Here is a 13,438-nt window from a genome sequence, read left to right on the forward strand (position 1 = left end):
CATTCAAGGATGCGACCCGAAAACCGAAACATTTGATGTGGTAATGGGCTGATGATCTGGCGGTGCCCACGTCTAAAGGCCTCTGCATGCTCTTGCGACAAGGCTTTCGCAGATAGCTTTTCGCAGACAGTTGTAATTTATCGTTGAGCGGGGAGTAATAGGCGTGCGCGATGTTATTCACTGCCACAACACAAGGGGGTGTGAAGTTGCGAAATCGCTAGGAGTAGTTGGTGGGTGTGGTTAGTGGAGTGTTTATCCTCCGGTTACTTATAATGACTAGAACTGGAGTCGTATAGATGTACGTACTTCCTCACTTCCTCGATCAACCGCTCTTCGTGCTGCTCCATCTTCGCTCGTGTTTTTAAAAATGGCGGTCGTGAAAACAAAACAAACCGGGAAAGGAGGGAAGCGGAAGTGCATGTACAGCGGATGTAGAGTGGACCAATCAGAGCCCTCTTGTCTGTGACGCTGTCTGCGAGGCTTCTGCGGTGGTCACAATTTTTGGGAGGTGCACGCAGAGCGTCTGCGAAGGTGGGGGGGCTACGCAGACGCTGTCTGCGACGCTATCTGCGAGGACTGGGTTGTCAGCATAAATTGGCCTTGACACCAACCCTACCGTTAATGACACTCCTATCGCTAGGAGTCCCTTCTTTATTAACACTAATACGAACTACCGTGACTTTATAATGAAGCAGAGTTTTACAGTTGGATGCCCTTCCTAACACCAATCTAGAACTCACAGCGCCTAGGGACTGGGTTCTAAATCTTGTCAAACACCAGGATCATGCAACAATGAGTTGACATACTGTAAAATGCTGGCAAACTGGTTTTAAGGCGCCCATGACCTGCCTTTCGCCCCTTCTCCTGTTAGTTCGAAACAGTTCAGTTACGTGAAGGCCAGGAGCTGGACTTGGTTGTCAGAGGCTATATTTTGCGCTGTGCCATTGGAGCATTTTATAAGCTGAGAGGGTAAAACCTCAGAACCACCCCGGCGTTAACAACCTTTAGAACGACTTTATTAGGAACTTCTTGTTGTTGATTCTAAGATCCCTGTTCTTGGTTGCAGGAGTGGAACCCAGTGTGTTCTTCTGTTTTCTGTTGCATGCTGAGATGCTTTTCTGCTCACCACGGTTGTAAAGAGTGATTATATGAGTTACTATATCCTTCCTGGAAAAAAAGCTTGAACCAATCTGTCCATTTTCCTCTGACTTTTCTTATCAACAAGGCGTTTGTTTTCACCTACAGAACTGTCACTCATTCACTCGATATATGTTTTTTTTTGTTTTTCGCACCATTCTGTGTAAACTCTAGAGACTGTTGTGTGTGAAAACCACAGGAGATCAGCAGTTTCTGAAATACTCAAACCATTTTTTTTTTATAAATAAGACTACTTCGCCTCCTGAAAGTGTTCTACATGGAACCCTTTCTGATAAGGAAACACTCTGTTGGTAATCTTAAACTGTTCCCTCAGAGGGACAGAGTTTCTATAAGATTAATAAGCCTGGGTTTCCTGTATCTGAAATCCGAACCTCACCCTAATGGAAACTAAGGGGCGGCACGGTGGTGTAGTGGTTAGCACTGTCGCCTCACAGCAAGAAGGTCCGGGTTCGAGCCCCGTGGCCGGCGAGGGCCTTTCTGTGCGGAGTTTGCATGTTCTCCCCGTGTCCGCGTGGGTTTCCTCCGGGTGCTCCGGTTTCCCCCACAGTCCAAAGACATGCAGGTTAGGTTAACTGGTGACTCTAAATTGAGCGTAGGTGTGAATGTGAGTGTGAATGGTTGTCTGTGTCTATGTGTCAGCCCTGTGATGACCTGGCGACTTGTCCAGGGTGTACCCCGCCTTTCGCCCGTAGTCAGCTGGGATAGGCTCCAGCTTGCCTGCGACCCTGTAGAACAGGATAAAGCGGCTAGAGATAATGAGATGAGACCCTAATGGAAACTAATCACTGGTCTGTAGGAGTGCTAAAAGGCTAATCACGCTTTATACAGGTTTATTTACTGCGTATGTAAAGCATGTTAAACCGTCATAACGGTCCACAAATTCTCATCCTCAACCCAAAAGCACCCACCTCTCTGAGAGAATTCTTTCTATTTCTGGTGTTTTTACCTTGAGATTTGATAAGGACACTCCAGAGTGTCTAATCTACATTCCAATCACTACATCACATCAAAATCCCCAGCTACACCGGCGAGACCGTCTGACAGCCGCTAATGCGTTCAGATGAAATCAATCCTAAATGACATAGTGATTTAAATGTCTTGTGAAATCCAGCTGTTTGGATGTACGTGATAAGAAAGAAAGAAAGAAAGAAAGAAAGAAAGAAAGAAAGAAAGAAAGAAAGAAAGAAAGAAAGAAAGAAAGAAAGAGTTTGATGCTGTAGCCTGGCTCTTTATGCATCTTCATGAGATGTCAAGGATGCTGTTTAAATTGTAATGATGTCTGGAGGGTACGATGCTGAATATATTCACACAGAGCAGTGTGTAGGGTTTATTCAGAATCCATCTAAAGCCACCTGAATGGTGTCAGGACCTGAATCTAAGAGAGAGAAGACAGTGAGATGTTCCACTGAATGAAGTGCCCAAGGTTCAGTCACAACACAGACTCAAGTGCAAAACTGTCCTCCTTCCTTTCAGCCACAGACATTACACCATGGTCTTATATTACACTAATGATATTATGGTACTTCATTCACTGCAAATAATAATATCTGAGCGAGTGAAAATATCTTGAATATGGGCAAATCTACACCAAGCGGTGCCGGACCAAAGCCAGGAAGATAATGAAAGCCATCCCAGCTATGGACTCTTCTCTCTGTTGAGGTCAGGGAAGTGGTTTTGTTCCCTTAAGGCCAACATGGAGAGAACAAGGAGGATCTTCTTCTCTCAGGCCATTTGGGTTCTTAACCAGGACAATGCCTTGGTCTCGTCACCACTTCACTCTCATTCTCCTCATGTCTTTCACCTCTTTGTGCAATATCATACAGATACAAATCAAGAGCTTCAGTTACCGTAATGTTCACAATGTTCAGACATCAGAACGGGAAATTGAATCTCACAATGAAGTGTGACTTTCTTTCTTTCACTGTGGTATGGGTGTTGGTTTGAGCACGATGAGTATTTTTGGTTTGAGTATTTCAGAAACTGCTGATCTCCCCCTGGGGTTTTCACACACAACAAACAGCCTCTAGAGTTTACACAGAATGGTGCAAAAAACAAAAAACATCGAGTGAATGAGTGAGTCAGAGTTCTGTGGGCGGAAACAAACACCTTGTTGATAAAAGAGGGTCAGAGATCAGAAAATGGACAGATTGAGCAGTTCAAACTGTCAGGAAGGAGATAGTAACTCATATAATCACTCTTTACAACCGTGGTGAGCAGAAAAGCATCTCAGCATGCAACAGAAAACAGAAGAACACATCGGGTTCCACTCCTGCAGCCAAGAACAGGGATCTTAGAATCAACAGCAAGTCCATATTAAAAGTAGACAGCCTTTCGATTTCATAAAATCGGTGAAATTTAGTTCCGTCTGAAATTGTGATATATGTTTATTTCTGTAATATCTCCAAAATATCAGGCCATTCTGTGGCTGGGAAGTTATTTAATTTGAGGGGATTAAAGCAAATAATGTGCATGAAATCACTCGCTTTTTGCGCAGTCAAGCAGACAGAGGAAGTCCGTGTGTGCACATGCGCAGGTTTCCCTTTGAGCGTGCACTGACAGTTCCATCATTCTGTCGCTAAACGAACAGCTGATCACACCGAGGTGCTCGCTGAGCGCCGATATTTATTAGTTTGGTTCTGCATTTCCTTTCCTTCGTATATAACATAACGTCTTTTCTTCTCACTTTCTTTCCGTTACTGTAGTCACTCTTTCACGTTTTATTCGCACACTCATGTCCTCCATTTTTCTCTCCGGTTTCAAATTTGTATCCCACAATGCCTTGCACGAACAGGGAAAGCCCACCACGTGATGTGATGCATGACGTAGTATCTTGAACACCAAGAAGACCAAGGAGATAGTTGTGGACTTTCGCAGGAAAGGACACATTGACCACCTACCTCTCTCCATAGGCAACGATGTGGTAGAGAGGGTGAGGAGTTTCAAGTTCCTGGGGGTAACAGTGACTGAGGACCTGTCCTGGGGCACTCACATTTCCACAGCCGTGGGAAAAGCACAACAGCGGCTCTATTACCTGAGGAAGCTGAGGAGCGCTAATATCCCCAGACCTCTGATGGTGAACTTTTACAACTGTGCCATCAGTAGTGTGCTGACACATGGATTTCTAGTGTGGTTCTCCAGCTGCACTAAGGCCGACCAGCAGGCACTTCAGCGGGTGGTGAAAGCTGCCGGGAGAATCATTGGAACGACTCTCCCAGAGATCAGCACCATCTACTCCACTCGCTGTCTGAGAAGAGTGCACAACATCCTGCGGGATCAGCACCACCCTGCTCATCACCTCTTTCACCTGCTGCCCTCAGGGAGAAGATACAGGTCCATACAGGCCAGAACATCCAGACTAGCCAATAGCCTGTATCCACAAGCTGTGAGGCTACTGAACTCTGCCACATCCACAACCACATCCACCAATTAATATCATTGAACTGGTTTGCATTGTTGCAGTTGTCACTACTCTCTCTCCCCTGACCCCCCCCCCCCCCCCCCCCCCAGACAATAACATTATAACATTATAATGGCACTGATCTGGTTTTTGCACTGTTTATACAATGTCATAATACAACCCCAATTCCAAAAAAGTTGGGACAAAGTACAAATTGTAAATAAAAACGAAATGTAATGATGTGGAAGTTTCAAAATTCCAGATTTTATTCAGAATAGAACATAGATGACATATCAAATATTTAAACTGAGAAAATGTATCATTTAAAGAGAAAAATGAGGTGATTTTAAATTTCATGACAACAACACCTCTCAAAAAAGTTGGGACAAGGCCATGTTTACCACTGTGAGACATCCCCTTTTCTCTTTACAACAGTCTGTAAACATCTGGGGACTGAGGAGACAAGTTGCTCAAGTTTAGGGATAGGAATGTTAACCCATTCTTGTCTAATGTAGGATTCTAGTTGCTCAACTGTCTTAGATCTTTTTTGTCGTATCTTCCGTTTTATGATGCGCCAAATGTTTTCTATGGGTGAAAGATCTGGACTGCAGGCTGACCAGTTCAGTACCCGGACCCTTCTTCTACGCAGCCATGATGCTGTAATTGATGCAGTATGTGGTTTGGCATTGTCATGTTGGAAAATGCAAGGTCTTCCCTGAAAGAGACGTCATCTGGATGGAAGCATATGTTGCTCTAGAACCTGGATATACCTTTCAGCATTGATGGTGTCTTTCCAGATGTGTAAGCTGCCCATGCCACACGCACTAATGCAACCCCATACCATCAGAGATGCAGGCTTCTGAACGGAGCGCTGATAACAACTCGGGTTGTCCTTCTCCTCTTTAGTCCGAATGACACGGCGTCCCTGATTTCCATAAAGAACTTCAAATTTTGATTCGTCTGACCACAGAACAGTTTTCCACTTTGCCACAGTCCATTTTAAATGAGCCTTGGCCCAGAGAAGACGTCTGCGCTTCTGGATCATGTTTAGATACGGCTCCTTCTTTGAACTATAGAGTTTTCGCTGGCAACGGCGGATGGCACAGTGAATTGTGTTCACAGATAATGTTCTCTGGAAATATTCCTGAGCCCATTTTATGATTTCCAATACAGAAGCATGCCTGTATGTGATGCAGTGCTGTCTAAGGGCCCGAAGATCACGGGCACCCAGTATGGTTTTCCGGCCTTGACCCTTACGCACAGAGATTCTTCCAGATTCTCTGAATCTTTTGATGATATTATGCACTGTAGATGATGATATGTTCAAACCCTTTGCAATTTTACACTGTCGAATTCCTTTCTGATATTGCTCCACTATTTGTCGGCGCAGAATTAGGGGGATTGGTGATCCTCTTCCCATCTTTACTTCTGAGAGCCGCTGCCACTCCAAGATGCTCTTTTTATACCCAGTCATGTTAATGACCTATTGCCAATTGACCTAATGAGTTGCAATTTGGTCCTCCAGCTGTTCCTTTTTTGTACCTTTAACTTTTCCAGCCTCTTATTGCCCTGTCCCAACTTTTTTGAGATATGTTGCTGTCATGAAATTTCAAATGAGCCAATATTTGGCATGAAATTTCAAAATGTCTCACTTTCGACATTTGATATGTTGTCTATGTTCTATTGTGAATACAATATCAGTTTTTGAGATTTGTAAATTATTGCATTCCGTTTTTATTTACAATTTGTACTTTGTCCCAACTTTTTTGGAATCGGGGCTGTACTCAGGTATCTGTCTGAATGTCCCTGCTCTGCACTTTATCAACATTGATGAACTTATGCTTGAACTTGAACTTATGCTGCTATTTGCTATGCTGCTTTTTGTTGTACTGATATAATACTGGGTCAAATGCTTACACTGGGTTCCTTAGGGGGGGTATGTATTTATTTATTTATGGGTTTGCACTTTATCAACTCTGCTGTATGGAAGCTCCAAACGAAATTTCGTTGTTCTTTTTTTGTAACAATGACAATAAATATTCTGAATCTGAATCTGAATCTGGATTGGGTCATGGTGAAGCAGGAAAAAATAGCAGAGAATTTAAGATCACATGGAGATAAATTCATTAACTGTTCTATTAAAAAAAACAAATAAAATTGAAAATCTGTGATTCGAATTCAGGAGCTTTTGGTCCACTGAACAAAAATAATTGGGTGTCGCGGAAAATTATTGTTATGACCTACACTTGAAAAATCTGAAAGATCATCTTGTTTTAAAGTGGCCAGTGACTCTCTCTCTTTCTCTCTCTCTCTCTCTGTATATTCTGTATATATTCTGCAGAGTTTCTATTTATTACTTTCTACCTTACTCCTTTTCTTTTTACTACTTTTCCTTTTTTAACTGTCTTTACTCCTGACAGAGCATTGCACTAAGCATTTCACTGCATATCGTACTATGTATGATTGTGTGTGTGTGACAAATAAAATTTGAATTTGAATCTATCTGATGATGAAATTATTATAATTTGAATATAATAAAATTATTCAGCCTGTTATTATTCAACCTTCAATGCTTTTTTCTTTGTTTATTCTTTTGGCAGATTGCTCATTTTGCTTCTTTCTCGAATGTTTAAATGCTTTACATTAGAAAAAAAGTATCCAACAATAGAACAAGACTACAAAAGCTTGAAATTAGTAAACAGATCTCTATAAGTAGCTTTAATCATTATTTATATGGTTTATTTCTAATCCTATAGCTGGAAATATTACTAACCCCATTTCCAGAAAAGTTGGGATATTTCCCAAAATGCAATAAAAACAAAAATCTGTGATTTATTAATTCACGTGAACCTTTGTTTCGCTGACAAATGGACAAAGAAACATTTTCAATCGTGTATTATAAACAAAGTGAGAATTTGATGCCTGCAACACACTCAAAAAAAAGTTTGGACAGATGCATTATTACTGTTGTCTTGCATCACCTTTCCTTTCATAACAGTTTTTAATCGTATGGGAACTGAGGATACTAACTGTTGCAGTTTTGTAATTGGAAATTTTGTCCATTCTTGCTTGATACAAGACACTGCAGTAAGCTTTGTGCACATCAATATTTTATCAATCAAACTTGTATTTTCTCCTTCACCTCCACTTCTGTTTGATGGTGTAATGTACGCTGGTGAATTGGGGGTTTGTTAGGAATTAAAATCTGTAGCCGAGAGCTACTGTAACAGATATATATGTTATTTAGCAGCTGGGAGGTCCGTATGGTGAAATACCGTGACTGAGGTCTTGAAAGTACTGAGCGAGGCCCTCTGGGCCAAGTTCAGTATTCAAGGCCAAGGTCACGGTGTTTCACCATACGGACTGACCTTAAGCTGGTAAATAATATTTTTTTTTTTTCTTTACCAAATTCTAACAGAAAACGAGAGTGCCCGAAAGGGAAAACCGAGCCAAGCCATCATTTTGAATCCTCATTCACGGCTGTAATGCAAATTGCTTCCTCCTCGGTATACAAGTGCACTTCCATGCCAGGAAAAAAACTACATTTTGCCACCTATGTAGTCCCCTATTTATACAAATAGGAGTCATTCAGGATTCAGCCATGTTTTTGCTTTGCGTTAGCAACAGTTACAGGTTTTTAGCTTTCTCCCGAAATGTTTTCTTTTATTTCTTCTTCCTCAGGGTAGTAAAACTCACTTTCGCTGTGAACACTGTCGTTATCGCTATCCATGCTGTAAAATTAATGCTATTCTCCTGAGAAAAGTGAAAATAAATGTTGACAAAAATTGCTACTATGTTTGTTGTTGTTGTGAATGAGCGAGTCACCAGAGGTCCGTAACTGGGGTCCGTAACTGGGGCCCATACCGTAGGACACAGACCCGCTCGCCAGCCAATCAGAGCTCAGGATTTGATGGAAACCGGACCACGAAGAAAATAAATAGTGTTATTTATTCAATTTTCATTCTGAGGGAAAAAAATTCAAAGTTTTTTTTTTTTCAAAATGTCCAAATGGGGAGAGTTGGGTCACTTCATCATGTTTCAGGTTTTTTTCTTGTGGTTTACAAATAGAAAATTGTTTAAAATGTTAGTTAAAAATGTGGTCAGAGGGTATAGTCAGACGGCGTAAGAGAGGGCGACCCAATAACACCTGGCGATGCATGGTAGGGTCAGAAATGAAGACCCTGAACCAGACTTGGTGCACAGGACAGACAGAAGTGGTCATCCTTTGTCACTGCCCAACATCCCAGCAGGCATAATAGGCAGGAAAGAAGAAAAAAGGAAGAAGAGGGTAGAGTAAATACTTCCCCATGCGATATGAATATGATGAGACCTGCAAAGAATTTCACACCATCGGGGGTGTCGTGGCTCAGGTGGATGGGGCGCCATGCCATAAATCTGGGGACCTGGGTTTGATTCTGGCCTGGGGTCATTTCTTGATCCCTCCCTGTCTCTCTCCTGTTCATTTCCTGTCTCTACACTGTCCTATCCAATAAAGGTGGAAAAAGCCCCCCCAAAAAAGAATTTCACACCATCTACAAAAGCTGAGAACTCATCCCAAGTCTTGCCACTCTCCCCTACTGTAAGCAATTCTGTTAAAGGAGAACTGAAGGCAATTTTTTTTTTATTATCAAAATTCTATTTATCTCATTTTATTAAATATCGGCACACATTTTTGATCGCTATTTTGTCGCTGCTATAGCAAGTTATGAGTGTTTGAAATATGCTCTGTAATATATCAGTCCATATGTCAAAGCGATGGCCGTAAACGAGATTCATTGAGACCTGTGCGAGACATCGTAGGACGGAAGTAAAATGTACAGCGGAAATCAAAGTGACCGACATCTGCCAACGTTGTCAAAAGACGCGCGCCCTCTTTCGAATGCTGACATAATCAAGCTGGAAGTTTTCCCCGTGTCCGAAATCGGTCCCTACTCACTGTATAGGGCACTATATAGTGGGGGCGCCGTTTTGTAGTGCTGTCCGAAACCTTAGTGAGGATTATGTGGGAAATGCGCTCAGTATAATATGTATTTATTACAAAAATACATGCATGTATTTATTATTTTGAAAACCCACCAGCCACCTGATCTGGCACGTTTTAATTGTGCGACAGTAATGATGTAAATACCAGCGTGACGGACTCATCCTTATCCTGTCATCTTTCCAAATCTTCTCTACTCCACGTTGGTTCGAAGTTGTATGGAATAATCTCCATCACTGATGAAGCTGGCAAATCTCGAAATTAATCTAAATTGGAATGATACGGCTGCTGTGTAATCAGTTTTCAAAATGGCAGCTCTGACACTTCACATTTGAAGTCTCGCACAATCCATCCATCCAGCCATTATCTCTAGCCGCTTTATCCTGTCCTACAGGGTTGCAGGCAAGCTGGAGCCTATCCCAGCTGACTACGGGTGAAAGGCGGGGTACACCCTGGACAAGTCGCCAGGTCATCACAGGGCTGACACATAGACACAGACAACCATTCACACTCACATTCACACCTACGGTCAATTTAGAGTCACCAGTTAACCTAACCTGCATGTCTTTGGACTGTGGGGGAAACCGGAGCACCCGGAGGAAACCCACGCGGACAACATGCAAACTCCGCACAGAAAGGCCCTCGCCGGCCGTGAACCCAAGACCTTCTTGCTGTGAGGCGACAGTGCTAAACACTACACCACTGTGTCGCTCTAAGTCTCACACAAGTCTCGTGAAGATCGCGCAGATAAGCGACGCCTACCGTGGAGCAAACAAACTCTATTCAACATGGCTAAAAACCAAAAAGGCCAATAAGTGTAATATAATACACCAATACACGGTGGTATAGTGGTTAGCACTGTCGCCTCACAGCAAGAAGGTTCTGGGTTTGAACCCAGAGACTGACGAGGGCCTTTCTGTGTAGAGTTTGCACGTTCTCCCCGTATTCCCTCTCACAGTCCAAACATGTAGGGGTGTCTTTGTCAGCCCATGCATTTTTTTCAGTAGCCGCATAAGAATATTAGAAAAGCACCCACTGTAATTTTTCTAACATTTTTTTAAACTAGATCGTCACCTCAGCCTCATTAGGGTTTCTATAACCTTGTATGGACTTCCTGTGGCTTGGGTGCGAAAACCCAGTTTGTCAGAGTGTGTGCGGGAGAGGCAGATGTAAGTGCAGATATGTTAAATAATACACAGTGCAACATGAGCATAAAGTGCGTGAAATGCACACAACAGGCAAACAGTCCGAAACAGCAGGCAAAGTCATAATCGAGGAAACAGGCAGGAGGTCAATCGATGTGCGGAAAGAATATCAGAGGCAAAACTATACCGTACAAGCTCAAGGGACAAGAAACGGGGGTCGAAAAACCAGGAGGCCAACAAGAACCGGGACAGGGAACAAGGCTCTCTCAGGCACACTAGACGCGGCATAATACTTCGCATCGTCCTTGCATGGGCGCAGTCTTTAAATAGCCCAAACATAGTTCATTGATTAAAGACAGGTGTTCTTTGTTAACGGTGCGCATGCCGGATCTCGTTAGGTGTGCGCGTGGGAGGCACGCCTTCAGGTGCACGAGCCAAGGCGCGCAGGACTGACACCGTTCTGTGCAAGCGCGACACGATAGCACTAGAAAGCATGTTCAAGCTACCAGTGTCGCTGCAGTCTTTTTAGTTGCGGACTACGAGTATTTCCTCTTGTGTTAATAATTTGCCATGTCAAAACAAGCGAAACTTTCCTCCTTCTTGCGACGTGAAGACAGGTAAGCAATGTATTATATACTCAGCAAAAATAAAAACTTGACACTCATTATTTTTCAAATAGTGTTTAGAAACTTTTCTTGAAAGAGTTCTTGTTGTGATTATGGTTAAATGCATCGTCAAGGGTATTACGTCACACATTCATTCTACTGGTCGGGCCTACGTAGCACGTGCGAGAGCACTGCACGCTAAAATCACGTTTCCACGTGACACAAGTGATGTGACCTATTGATACACGTGCAATTGATCTCACGGTAGCAGAGTAGAGTGTCATCTCAGAAAAACAAGGTTTTATGGTTAATTATTGGTTAATTTGCAATGCCACGACTGTCAAACATTCAGCGTGAACGTGCCATTGGCATGCTGAATACGGGAACATCCGTCACTGACGTTGCGAGGGTTATGGGATGCAGTCGACAGACCATCCATAATCTCCAGACACGTCTCCATCAAACTGGCACCACAGGAACCACTGGAACCCTCCACAGAACTTGCAGGAGCTTGGTGCCATGTTGGTACAAATATGGAGGCGCATTCCCCAAACTGTGTTCAGACGCATCATCCAATCCATGAGGAGACGTTGTATCGCAGTTGTGAACGCCCATGGAGGACACACCCGATATTGACATGATTTCATTAAGTTGTGACTCACAGTTTTTGATCATGGACATTGTCGTCGCATTTCCGGTGGAACCGATTCCATGACAAACATGATCTGTATGCTATAGCATCTTTAATGACAAGATAATTGAATACAATCGTTATTTCAAACCTATTTTCCAAAATGTTCAAATTATTGACTTTGAAACGAGTGTAAAGTTTTTATTTTTGTTGAGTTTATATTTTTCCCCATCAAAGTTGGATTTTATGGCTTCGAAGCTAAGTGTGCCGTTTCGAGAACACAACATCAAGAAAATGTGGAGGAAACAGCAATAATGGAAGAGCCGGTTTCTAAGCTACCTACAACTAGCAATGGTAATTATTTTTTTGCTGCATAATGTACTCAGGCTGCCAGTCAGTGTGTGACCCCCGCTTTGAAAAATCCTAGCTACGGCCCTGGTTAGGTTAATTGGTGGCTCTAAACTGACCGTGAGTGTGAATGGTCGTTTGTGTGTGTCAGCTTCGATGAGCTGGCGACTTGTCCAAGGTGTACCCCGCTTAATTCTCGCCTACACTACCGTTCAAAAGTTTGGGGTCACCCAGACAATTTTGTGTTTTCCATGAAAAGTCACACTTTTATTTCCCACCATAAGTTGTAAAATGAATAGAAAATATAGTCAAGACATTTTTCTGGCCATTTTGAGCATTTAATCGACCCCACAAATGTGATGCTCCAGAAACTCAATCTGCTCAAAGGAAGGTCAGTTTTATAGCTTCTCTAAAGAGCTCAACTGTTTTCAGCTGTGCTAACATGATTGTACAAGGGTTTTCTAATCATCCATTAGCCTTCTGAGGCAATGAGCAAACACATTGTACCATTAGAACACTGGAGTGAGAGTTGCTGGAAATGGGCCTCTATACACCTATGGAGATATTGCACCAAAAACCAGACATTTGCAGCTAGAATAGTCATTTACCACATTAGCAATGTATAGAGTGGATTTCTGATTAGTTTAAAGTGATCTTCATTGAAAAGAACAGTGCTTTTCTTTCAAAAATAAGGACATTTCAAAGTGACCCCAAACTTTTGAATGGTAGTGTATGGTCAGCTCCAGCTTGCCCCGTGACCCTGCACGGAATAAGCGGTTACAGATAAAACAAGCAACGAGTCATGATATACGGCGAATAAAACTGAAAACGTAATTGAATCAAACGTTAATTAAGAAATAAAGCGAGTTTAAAAATGACTCCAGTTCTGCGAGATTTTTTTTTCTTTTTCTTCGCTGCCTAGCTTGGCAGAAATGTAACCAGGAGTGAATTTTTGCCTTGAAACCTGATAAATTTGTACCCCCTTAGGCTGCACCTTTTCAGATCATTATTTTCCAGAAGACGGGCGGTACGGTAGTGTAGCGGTTAGCGCTGTCGCCTCACAGCGAGAAGGTCCGGGTTCAAGCCCCGTGGCCGGCGAGGGCCTTTCTGTACGGAGTTTGCATGTTCTCCCCGTGTCCGCGTGGGTTTCCTCCGGGTGCTCCGGTTTTCCCC

Source organism: Neoarius graeffei, chromosome 6, assembly GCF_027579695.1.
Source record: "Neoarius graeffei isolate fNeoGra1 chromosome 6, fNeoGra1.pri, whole genome shotgun sequence".
NCBI lineage: Eukaryota > Metazoa > Chordata > Actinopteri > Siluriformes > Ariidae > Neoarius > Neoarius graeffei.